The sequence below is a fragment of the Ovis aries genome, chromosome 5 (genome assembly GCF_016772045.2).
Source record: "Ovis aries strain OAR_USU_Benz2616 breed Rambouillet chromosome 5, ARS-UI_Ramb_v3.0, whole genome shotgun sequence".
In the NCBI taxonomy this organism is placed as follows: Eukaryota; Metazoa; Chordata; class Mammalia; order Artiodactyla; family Bovidae; genus Ovis; species Ovis aries.
In genome coordinates this window covers 92,389,445-92,402,388 of record NC_056058.1, presented here as the reverse complement: position 1 = coordinate 92,402,388, position 12,944 = coordinate 92,389,445, and positions in this window count along the sequence as shown.

Genomic DNA, 12,944 nt, shown 5'->3' with positions numbered 1-12,944 from the left:
AAATATTTAGTATTAAGTCATATACAAATATGAAAAGATAACATATTTGGTTTCTCTACAGAAAATTAGTTATCTGCTTCAGGGAAATTTTATTGGAACACAAAAATGAAGCATATTTTATTTATGAATCAGTGTGTCTTGCAGATTCATTTTAATTTTTGTGCATTAAAAAATGTGGAAACTTTGTTTTGACAAAGTTGACCCTTGTCTCTGGACAGGTCTTCCTTTTTCCCACTTTAGTTTTATTGGATAGAAAACTCAGACTCCCAAACTGCTTGTTATAAGACATAGCCTTCAGCTGCTGATTATAAACTGACCTTCAATTCGCAGGAGAGGTTTTTTGTTTTGCCTTTGTTTCTGTCTTTTTTGCTTTAGAAAGAGACATTGTGCATCAGATTCAGGCAGAGTGATCTTTTCATGTTTAGGTGATACATGTTTATTTTGCATGGGTGCTCGTCTCTGCTCAGTCGTGTCCAGCTCTTTGTGACCCTGCAGACTGTAGGCTGCCAGGCTCCTCTCTATGGGATTTTCCAGGCAAGAATACTGAAGTGGATAGCCATTCTCTTCTCAAGGGGATCTTCCTGAACCAGGGATCAAACCCGTGTCTCCTGTGTCCCCTGCATTGGCAAGTGGGTTCTTTACTACCGAGCCACCTGGTACTTTTTATACAGATAAACTAGAAAGTCCATAAGGAAGGCTGAGTACCAAAGAACTGATGCTTTCGAACTGTTGTGTTGAAGACTCTTGAGTGTCCCTTGGACTGCAAGGAGATCCAACCAGTCCATCCTAAAGGAAATCAGTCCTGATGCTGAAGCTGAAGCTCCAATATTTTAGCCACATGATGCAAAGAGCTGTTTCATTAGAAAAGACCCTGATGCTGGGAAAGATTGAAGGCAGAAGGGGATGGCAGAGAATGACACAGTTGGATGGCATCACTGACTCGGTGGACATGAGTTTGAGCAAACTCTGGGAGATGGTGAAGGACAGGGAGGCCTGGTGTGCTGCAGTCCATGGGGTCACAAAGAGTCGGACACAACTGAGTGACTGGACAATGTCAACGAAAGTAAAAAGTCAGAAAATACCTTTATTTACAGTATACACATAACTTTTGGTTTAGAAAATGTAATCATTTAGGCCTATTGGACCTAAAGACCACTTACAGTGTCTAGCTGTCCACATACTATATAATAATGGGTTTTTCCTCTCTATGGATGATTAGGAACTTTTTGAATAACTATTTATTTTAAATTCTGATTACCTGAACAAATACCCTTATGCAACTCTTAATTTTTTTATAAATGCTATTTTAATTATTTTTTTAAATTTAAATTTATTCATTTTAATTGGAGGCTAATTATGTTACAGTATTGTATTGGTTTGGCCATACATCAACATGCTATTTTTAAATTTCTTCACAACACTGTGAAATTTAAAAATAGCATGTTAATGTATGGCAAAACCAATACAATAATCCCTATGACAAAAATACTTGTTATATTTATTCTGGAGAGAAGAGAAGTAATGAAAAAATGCTTATCTTGTTATTATTTCTGTTTGTGGTAGCAGAATAATGGCCCCCTAAGGTGTCTGTGTCCCAACCCCTGAAATTTGTGAATACGTTGCAGATATGACTTAAGGTTGTGGACCTTGAGATGGGGAGATTATCCTAGATTGTCTGGGTGAATCCAGTTTACTCATCAGAGTTCTTAAAAGTAGAGAGCCTGTCAGAGGGACGTGCCAGTGGGAGGTCAGAGAGATTCAGTATTGCCGGCTGTGAAGATGGAAGAAGGGGCCGCTAGGCACATTAATAAGGGTAGCCTCCAGGAACTGGAGAAGGCAGGACATGCTGTCCTGCCGGGTTCCCGAAAGGGATGCGGCCTGGCTGATACTTTGATCATAGCCTGGGGAGACCCATGATGGACTTCTGACTTACAGAACTGTAAGATAATAAATTTATATTTTTCAGCTGCCAAGTTTGTGGTAGTTTGTTAGGGCAGCAGTAGAAAATCAGTACATTGCTCACTGTGATTGCTGTTAAAATGAATACTTGTACCTTTGAATCTATTTCACCAGATCACTGCAGTTGAGGATCATCCTCTAAATTGTTGCCAAAAAGGCAGTCATCAGATACAAGATAATGAGTTATTAAAAATGGTTACTGTGAAAAGTACTTGGCTCTTAGGACTATGTGGCTGTTTATTTCTGTAATAAATGTTTGAACTATTCTCTCTCAACAGTCTACTTACAACACAGTATCACCGACTTAGCTGATTACATATTATGCTTCGCTTAATTCTCTTTAAAAGAAACTGCACTGGATTATACTCACAAAACCTAAGTGATATGTTTCAAACTCAGTTTCAGTGTTGAAGGGGGATGTGCCTGGATAAGTCTTTTTATTTTAATTTCTCTAAAACTTTATTCAGAGTTACTCACCTCACTGTTAAGGTGTACAGTTAATGCTCTGTGCCAGTGTTACTAGAACTGCCAATTGCCAGCAATGGATTGTGAGAAAACCCATTTCCTAAAAACCCCTGAAGTTAAATTACTCTTTTTAAAACATAGCAAACTCCTAAAACTTGCAAAAGTATACATGTGCCGTTTTCCCATCAGTCTTTAAATCTGAACCTAGATTATTAATTTACATCAGTGGATGTTAAAAATGAAGTCATTTTAACAAATTATGCAAATCAAAACACCACCAGTTGATATGAGTATCTTACAAACACTACATTGCATATTACCTTGCAATCTGAAACATTAAAATCTCATGTGTGTGTGAGTTTATGTTCGATAATTGAAACTTCACAGAATTCAGCAGGAAATAAAGTATAAAAAAAATGAGCTCTGTACATTAGTTCCAACTATTTTACAACCTATAAGGCTTATGTCATAGTTCAGCACCAAAAAGATCCACAGAACTTCCTAACCCAGTCTTATTCATTCCATGTGATAGTTTTTGTTGTTATTGTTATTTTTAAGGTGAAAGTCTGAGAGAATGCTTTATATATTCTACTTCCAGACCTTGGGAAGTGAAATACTTTTGGCTTGTCATGTGATGTAAAAACTTCAGTTGTACCTTTTATTTATTTATTTTTAAGCAATAAGTGATGTTTTATTTCTCTTTTTGGCCACATCACTTGGCATGTGGGATCTTAGTTCCCTGGTCCAAGGATCGACCCCACAACCCCTGCCCTGGAACTGTGGAGCCTTCACCACTGGACCACCAACAAGTCCCTGACCTTTTAATTTTTAATGTGAATGTGGGAAATCAGGGCCTTGAGCTAGATTTCTAATGGAAGCATTCCATTATTCTAAGGCTACCAAAGTTTTCCAAGTGCAAAGTGAGCTAAAGCAAAACGCTGATGTAAACCGACTAATGCAGCTCATGCAAAGCAGCAGCTGGTTTTCAGTGAGCAGCCCTGCCCAGCCCCCAACCCAACCAGTGCTTACAGACCTTAGGGTAGAAGCCCTTCTCAGAGACCCTCACTGTAGGAACGTGGGTAATCAGTTCTAGGTACACAAGTAGACCTTTACTTTGAAAATGACTTAATGGAAGCCAGTCTCCATAAATACTTGACTGGAATTGTGTGTGCAGGCGAAAAAGGTTATACTGTATTCCTATCTGTTGTTCAGTCCCTCAGTTACGTCCAACTCTTTGCGACCCCATGGACTGCAGCACATGAGGTTTCCCTGTCTTATCACCAACCCCTGGAGCTTGCTCAAACTCATGTCCATTGAGTCGATGCCATCCAACCATCTCGTCCTGTCATCCTGTTCTCTTCCTGCTTTCAGTCTTCCCCAGCATCAGGGTCTTTTCTAATGAGTCGGTTCTTCACATCAGGTGGCCAAAGTATTGGAGTTTCAGCTTCAGAATCAGTCCTTCCAGTGAATATTCAGGACTGATTTCCTTTAGGATGGACTGGTTGGATCTCCTTGCAGTCCAAGGGGCTCTCAAGAGTCTTCTCCAACACCACAGTTCAAAAGCATCAGTTCTTCAGTGCTCAGCTTTCTTTATAGTCCATCTCTCACATCCACACATGACTACTGGAAAAACCATAGCCTTGACTAGACGGACCTTTATTGGCAAAGTAATGTCTCTGCTTTTTAATATGCTGTTTAGGTTGGTCATAACTTTTCTTCGAAGGAGCAAGCATCTTTTAATTTCATTGCTGTAGTCACCATCTGCAGTGGTTTTGGAGCCCAAGAAAATAGTCTATCACTGTTCCCATTGTCTCCCCATCTATTTACCATGAATTGATGAGACCAGATGCCATGATCTTCGTTTTTTGAATGTTGAGTTTTAAGCCAGCCTTTTCACTCTCTCACTTTCATCAAGAGGCTCTTTAGTTCCTCTTTGCTTTTTGCCATAAGGGTGGTGTCATCTGCATATCTGAGGTTATTGATATTTCTCCCCACAATCTTGATTCCAGGTTGTGCTTCATCCAGCCTGGCATTTCACATGATATACTCTACATATAAGTTAAATAAGTAGGGTGACAATATACAGCCTTGACATTCCTTTCCCAATTTGGAACCAGTCCATTGTTCCATGTCCTTTTCTAACTGTTGCTTCTTGACCTGCATAAAGATTTCTCAGGAGGCAAGTAAGGTGATCTGGTATTCCCATCTGTTGAAGAATTTTCCACAGTTTGTTGTGATCCACACTGTCAAAGGCTTTAGTGTAGTCAACAAAGCAGAAGTGGATATTTTTCTGTAACTCTTGTTTTTTCTATGATCCAATGGATATTGGCAATTTGATCTCTGTTTCCTCTGCCTTTTCTAAATCCAGCTTGAATATCTGGAAGTTCATGGTTCACGTACTGTTGAAGCCTCTCTTGGAGAATTTTTAGCATTACTTTACTAGCATGTGAAATGAGTGCAATTGTGTGGTAGTTTGAGCATTCTTTGGCATTGCCTTTCTTAGGGCTTGGAATGAAAACTCACCTTTTCTAGTCCTGTGGCCACTGCTGAGTTTTCCAGATTTGTTGGCATATTGAGTGCAGCACATCAACAGCATCATCTTTGAGGATTTGGAATAACTCAGCTGGAATTCCATCACCTCCGCTAGCTTTGTTCATAGTAATGCTCCCTAAGGCCCACTTGACTTCACATTCCAGGATGTCTGGCTCTAGGTGAGTGATCACACCATCATGGTTCAGTTCAGTTAAATCGCTCAGTCAGTTGTGTCCAGCTGTTAGTGACCCCATGGACTGCAGCACACCAGGCTTCCCTGTCCATCACCAACCCCCAGAGCTTGCTCAAACTCATGTCCATCAAGTCGGTGATGCCATCCAACCATCTCATCTTCTGTTGTCCCTTTCTCTTCCTGCCTTCAATCTTTCCCAGCATCAGTGTCTTTTCCGATGAGCCAGTTCTTCGCATGAGGTGGCCAAAGTATTGGAGTTTCAGCTTCAGCATCAGTCCTTCCAATGAATATTCAGGACTGATTTTCTTTAGGAAACAGACTGGTTGGATCTCCTTGAAGTCCAAGGGACTCTCAAGAGTCTTTTCCAACACCACAGTTCAAAAGCATCAATTTTTGGTGCTCAGCTCTCACATCCATACATGACTACTGGAAAAACCATAGCTTTGACTAGACAGACCTTTGTCAGCAAAGAAATGTTTCTGCTTTTTAATATGCTATATAGGTTGGTCATAGCTTTTCTTCCAAGGAGCAAGCTTCTTTTAATTTCATGGCCACAGTCACTATGTGCAGTGAATTTGGAGCCCAAGAAAATGAAGTCTGTCACTGTTTCCATTGTTTCCCCAGCTGTTTGCCATGAAGTGATGAGACTGGATGCCATGATCTTCGTTTCTTGAATGTTGAGTTTTAAGCCATCAAGTTATCTGGGTCATTAAGATCTTTTTTATATAGTTCTGTGCATTCTTGCCACCTGTTCTTAATATCTTCTGCTTCTGTTAGGTCCATACTATTTCTGTCCTTTATTGTGCCCATCTTTGCATGAAATGTTCACTTGCTATCTGTAATTTTCTTGAAGAGATCTCTAGTCTTTCCCATTCTATTGTTTTCCTCTATTTTTTGCATTGATCACTGAGGAAGGCTTTCTTATCTCTCCTTGCTGTTCTTTGCAACTCTGCATTCAGATGGATATATCTTTCTTTTTCCCCTTTGCCTTTTGCTTCTCTTCTTATCTCAGCTATTTGAAAGGCCTCCTCAGACAGCCATTTTGCCTTTTTGCATTTTTTTTTCTTCTTGAGAATGGTCTTGACCACTGCCTCCTGCACAATGTCACGAACCCCCATCCATAGTTCTTCAGGCGCTCTGTCTATCAAATCTAATCCCTTGAATCTATTTGTCACTTCCACTGTATAATCAGAAGGGATTTGACTTAGGCCATACCTGAATGGTTTAGTGGTTTTCTCTACTTTCTTCAACTAAAGTCTCAATTTTGCAATAAGGAGGTCATGATCTGAACCACAGTCAGCTCCTGGTGCTGCTTTTGCTGACTGTATAGAGCGTCTCCATCTTTCGCTGCAAAAAATATAATCAGTCTTATTTTGGTATTGACCATCTTGTGATGTCCATGTGTAGAGTTGTCTCTTTTGTTGTTGGAATGGGCTGTTTACTATGACCAGTGCGTTCTCTTGGCAAAACTGTTAGCCTTTTCCCTGCTTCATTCTGTATTCCAATGGACCCCCATTAAGTAGAATATGCATGTTGTCCATCTGACTCCCAGATGGCTTAAATAACTTGAGTGCCTACAACTCTGCCTTTTTAATCTCTTTCCTTCCCTTTCATCATATGAAATATGGTCATTGCTTTAATCTCTGTGGGAAAAAAAATGCTGCATAGTTTAGTATCAGGAGATCGGGAGTTATTTTGGAAAACCACCACGCCTGGTTTAAAAGTTTTAATTTTAATTGTCTTGTCTGATTTAATAGCTCAAGAAAGGGGAAATAGTGTAGAAACAGTTTATTTTTTCCTTTTATTGATCTATCTTTGGCTGCGCTGGGTCTTTGCTCCTGCGTTGGCAGTGAGTGGCAGCTCCTCTTTGCTCAGCGCGTGGACTTCTTGTGCCGTCCTCTCTTGTCGTGGAGCAGAGGCTCTAGGCAGGAGGACTTCAGTAGTTGCTGTGCATGGGCTCAGTAGTTGTGGCACCTGGGCTTGGTTGCTCTGCAGCATGTGGGATCTTCCCCACCAGGGGTCAAACCCATGCATCCTGCATTAGCAGGTGGATTCTTGACCACTAGGGAGGCCCTAAATAGTTTCGATGTTAAAAATATTTCCTGCTTTTAGAAGTTTGGAAATTAGCCTGTAAAGAAGTCAGGTGATATGGAAAAAAGACAACTGCAGATTGTATGTTGGCAGAGTGAGTTATGTGGGATTTCTTTTTTTTTTTCTTTTGCTTTTGTACTTTCCTGGCAGTGTTGATTTCTCTTATGTTTGAGACACAAGGGTCTCTAGGCATATGAGAAAAGCCAGATGGAGCAGAAGTTTGTGTAGAAAGAAGATTAAAGAGAAAATCACCGCTGAGCAATCAAATGTATAGTGTCATAAAGCAGCTTCAATAAAGTGGAAACAAATATATTTCAAAATTGCCTGAGGTCAGCCCTATATTGCCTTGGAGCTAGTGCTCTGTATGTGGTTGGGTGACTTTTCTGTCAAAGAACTATTATTGAGAATGACCTATTAACTCCCTTGACCCGAATTTAGGCAGTGGTGGATAGCTGTGAACACTGAGAAATATGTCGGCAGCAATAAGGTTGTATACACATCAGGTAGCGTCTAAGAAAGCCCAAGTAAGGTCTGGCATTGCAGGGGATCTGGTCCTGTACTATTGACTTCAGCAGAGGGACTTCTTGTGTCGATGGGGTAGTAGTCTCTACTGCAAGAGCCTGAGCTGTCCGGGACTTACTTTCAGGAGTGGAATGAATGCCTACTATGTACCAAGCACTTTATACAGCCACCTCATTTTATTCTCACATAATTTTTTTTACAGTAAATGTTAACCTTGTCTTACAGAGAGAGAGCACAAGTGATTCACTCTTCTGAAGTTGTCTATAATCTTAGGCAAACAGAATCTGGCTTCCAAGACCATTTCCAATGTTATTGTCACATTTTGTTAATAATTTGCTGTCATCACAAAGATATGTAAATAAGCCGAGGTGTGTGTCTTTGTGACTGACTGAGTTATCCTTCCAGAGTCTATTTTGATGCTATCATTTACCTGCTACCACTGTCTGAATTCTAGGAAGAACCTTAGGAGGAAGGGGACCTCTTCCAAAGGACTAACTTTGCAAGTTTATTTTTTCTCAAGCTTCACATGCAAACAAACTTAGGCAATGATAAGGGATACTCCACTCTTGCCAGATTTTGAACTTGATAGAAACTGAGGCCAGCAGTCAGCTAATTATTTCAGTTTATCTTTGATAACATCCCAGGTGCCAGCCCTTGGCTTTCTCTTTGACTTCTAACCTCTCTCCCATCAACTTTCTTTTGACCCTCCTATGTCTTAGGTGCCTAGCACCTCCTTGGCTTTGAAAAGTCTTGCTCTCCTTAGTTATCAATCAGTCCTTGCAGAGAAGTATCCATGAAGGCTCATGGGTGAGTGTTTGTTCTTTTTGAGGACCTTTGTGTTGTGAAGACTGCTGTTGTGAATATGTAAAAGCCTTTAAGTGCTAAGCAATGGAATTTAAGAATAAAGACTAGGTAGGTTCCTTGGTTTAGGAGTGGTTTTGGACTGTAGTAGGAGAAGGCAATGGCACCCCACTCCAGTACTGTTGCCTGGAAAATCCCATGGGCGGAGGAGCCTGGTAGGCTGCAGTCCATGGGGTTGCGAAGAGTCGGACATGACTGAGTGACTTCACTTTCACTTTTCACTTTCATGCACTAAAGAAGGAAATGGCAACCCACTCCAGTGTTCTTGCCTGGAGAATCCCAGGGAGGGGGGAGCCTGGTAGGCTGTCGTCTATGGGGTCGCACAGAGTTGGACACGACTGAAGCGACTTAGCAGCAGCAGCAGTAGGTCATTCCCATGCTTCCTTGTAGGCCTTGTGCACTTGAAGCCCAACCCTGAATGTCCCTCTTGTGCATGTAGTACATAGCATTTTTTGGAGAAGCATCTGTTAGTTGGATACTAATGACTTCGACCTGGCATTTATAGCTCTTGTGTTTGCTTTTGATGGCCAGAACTTCTAGAGGAAATATGCTTCACAGCTCACTGGCACCAGCACCTTACCCGCCTCTAGTCAGAGTCCGAAATGTTTCCGTAGCTGTTAGCCTCTGTCCCCAGAAACAATAAGTGCTTTTAAAGTAGAGGAACTTCCTCAGTATAATTTTGTTCCAGGAGAAGTCTATAGTTTGCACTTCTTGCTGCTTTGGCCCACTGCTAGGTTTCTTGCAAACCAATATCCACAGCGTATGGCTCTGGGTTTCACCGGTGGCTCAGTGGTAAAGAATCCGCCAGTGATGCAGGAGGCGCAAGTTTGATTCCTGGGTCAGGAAGATCTCTTGGAGGAGGGCATGGCAACCCACCCCAGTATTCCTGCCTGGAAAACCCCATGGACAGAGGAGCCAGGCAGGCTACTGCCCATGGGGCCGCAGAAGAGTCTGACATGACTGAAGGGACAGAACACAAGCAAAATACACAGTACAGGGACCTCTTTGAACAACACCGATTCAATCCAGAGTTGCATAAACGAGTACTATTGAACTTGTTTTTTTCATAAAGATCTAGAACTCTGTTTATTATTATTAATCAGTACCTTTATCAGGTGTAATACCTACAATGGATCAGACACATATTTAGAGAAACAATATAGCAGAATATTTAAGAGCAAATTCTCTGCACAGATGAGTTCAAATTCTGGCTCGACTTCATACTGGCAGCACTTGATACTTAGCACTTCATACTTAACATAAATTGCTTCATCTCTCTGTGCCTCAGCAACACACACCTGTGTGGAGGATTAAATGAGTCCATCCAGGTAAAGTGCTTGGAACCGTCTCTGATACCTGGTAACGGCTCAGTTTCTTTTCTTTTTAGTGTTAGTGGTATTGTTCCCATGTTAAGATGGGTGAACTGACTCCAAAGTTAGAGAACATAGCCGAAATTGCACATACGGTGAGTATGGCGCTGCTTTTAAACTCAAGTGTGTCAGACCTCAGGATCCCTCAAGACTTCCCAGCATTAGGAGTTTGGATTTTTGTTTGTTTTGTTTTCTCCGTTTTCATCTCAGGGGATTGTAAAGGAGGGCCTGGTTTATGACATCCTGCTGAGCACACCAATCATTTTTACCTCACATCTCATAAATATCATCTGAAAACGAGGTAAGAAAAACTCTACCGAGGAACCTGGGGTTATGGAAATTTAGTCTATGGAGTTAGAAAGTTTCATGACTGTATAATAAAGGGAAGATCTTAAACCGCGGAACTTCACCACAAATGTGTGTGACTCGAATCTCCTGAAGAGGGAAATGCCGAGCTGCGTAGGGGCCGAAACAGCCTCTTGTTTTTTTCCTGGCCATAATCCTTCCTCTGTCTGGGAGGGTTCACCCCCCTCTCTGCATCTGATAGGATGCAGCACATTTATTTTATATGGAAGGGCAGTCGGGAAAGCCTTTATAACCTTTCTCTACTGAGTTGTGCGATACATCCAACTTTCTATTTACATCGTAGGACAGGGACCTCACTGACAAGGAGAGATCTGATCTGAAGCATTGCTGGTAGAACTCCCAAGTCGATGGTTGGCGCCATCTGCTAGCAGGAACTCCCAGGGAAGATCGAAACCCTCAGACTATGATGCTTCCTCTCTACCTCACTGCTGGCTCCCCACACTCACCAAGCTTCCTCTTCTGCCTGTTCCTTAAGTGTTAGGTATTCTTGGGTTCTTCCCTGTTTCTCACGTAATCTTCATGTCTCCCACGCCCACCCCTCCCTCCCAAGACTAGGCAATCTCTTCCTTCCTCACTCATATCTTCACTAACCATTTCTGTGCTAATTCCTCAGTTCCACTCTTTCTCTAAAGCTCCAGGTCCTTACGTCTCATTGACCACTGGACACCTCCTTTGGGACATCTCAAATGAAAGTGAAAGTCGTGTCCGATTCTTTGTGACCCCATGGACTTTACAGTCCATGGAATTCTCCAGACCAGAATCCTGGAGTGGGTAGTCTTTCCTGTCTTCAGAGCATCTTCCCAACCCAGGGATCAAACCCAGGTCTGCATTGCAGGTGGATGCTTTACCAGTTGACCCACAAGGGAAGCCCAAGAATACTGGAGTTGGTAGCCTATCCCTTCTCCAGGGGATCTTCCCGACCCAGGAGTTGAACTGGGGTCTCCTGCTTTGCAGGTGGATTCTTTACGAACTGAGCTATCAGGGAAGCCCTTGGGGCAGCTCATCATATCTTCAAGGAATCAGTTAATTTAAAGCTGAGCTCAGCATCATCACTCTCCTGCACTATCTCCCTACTTTTCACCCAAATTTGTTTCTCCCACTGTGCCTTTAGTCTGTGCTCTACAGCCAGAGAGGTTTCACTAAAATGCAAATCTCATGTCACTCTGCTATGCAAAATCTTTCAAAGGACTTTGTTTGAAGACAGGGCCCAAGTTCCTCAACATGAGTTATACGGCCCTTTGTGATCAGACGCCCAACTCCACTGACTTCTCCAACTTTCTTTTTCCTCCCCCCCCCCCCCCCTCAGCCCTCCCCGACCTCCAGCCACACTTCAGGTTGTGACCGTGCTGAACTTCTTCAGGTCCTGGCCTGGGTCGCATTTGTTGGCCTCCAGGCCTTTGCTTAGGCTGCACCTTCTGCCTAAGGCTTCCCTGGTGGCCCGGCTGGTAAAGAATCGCCTGCAATGCAGGAGACCTGGGTTTGATTCCTGGGTCAGGAAGATCTCCTGGAGAAGGGGTAGGCTACCCACTCCAGTATTCTTGCACTTCCCTGGTGGCTCAGCTGGTAAGGAATCTGCCTGCAATGCAGGAGACCTGGGTTTGATCCCTGGGTTTGGAAGATCCCCTGGAGAAGGGAATGGTTACCCACTCCAGTATTCTGGCCTGGAGAATTCCATGGACTGTATAGTCAATGGGCTTGCAAAGAGTCGGACACGCCTGAGCGACTTTCACTTTCACTCTGCCTGACCCCCGCCTTTACCAATCAAGCCCGTTTTCCTTGGCTTACATCTGTTTATACTTTAGAGGTCTCAGTTTAGATCTCCCTTCTTCGGTAGACCCCTGTGTCTGATTCCCTATGTTTATGCTCAATGCCTCTCCCATGTGCTTCCACCATACCCCTCCTTTGCTCGAGTATTTTCAGGTTTGATTGTTGGTCTTTTCCACTAGACTGTAAGTTCCCTAAGGGCAGAGTCCATTTTTATTTTTTTCTGTGTTGTGTCCCCAGTGCCTAGCACACAAGTACTCCCTCACAAAAGTTTGGAGACTCCATTTATAAGGTAAACACATATATATTATGGATCAAGTTTCTCCTTCTTGGTAGTTTTGAATGCTTCTTGCTGGTATTATTGGTGACACCATAGAAGTGAGCTCCTCTGCAGAAGAGGAGAGAGTTGATGGTGTCCACAGCACTCTGGGGATGCTCTTTGACCTTGAGCTTTATTGTCCTGGCACTCAGGTGTGAGTATACCCACCTTATAGTGGGGCTGAGAAGGAAGATACTTGAGTAACATGAGGTGCGGGATTTGTCCTTCATTTTCTCTAGGTGTCGTCACTCAGTCGTGTCCGACTCTTTGTGACCCCATGGACTGCAGCCTACCAGGCTCCTCTGTCCATGGGATTTTCCAGGCAAGAGTACTGGAGTGGGGTGCCATTGCCTTCTCCAGGGGATCTTCCCGACCCAGGGATCGAACCCGGGTCTCCTGCATTGCGGGCAGATGCTCTACCCTCTAAGCCACCAGGGAAGCCCTTCATGTTCTATAGGGAAGCAAAATGCTTTGAACAAACATTCTCCTGTATTTGTTGAGA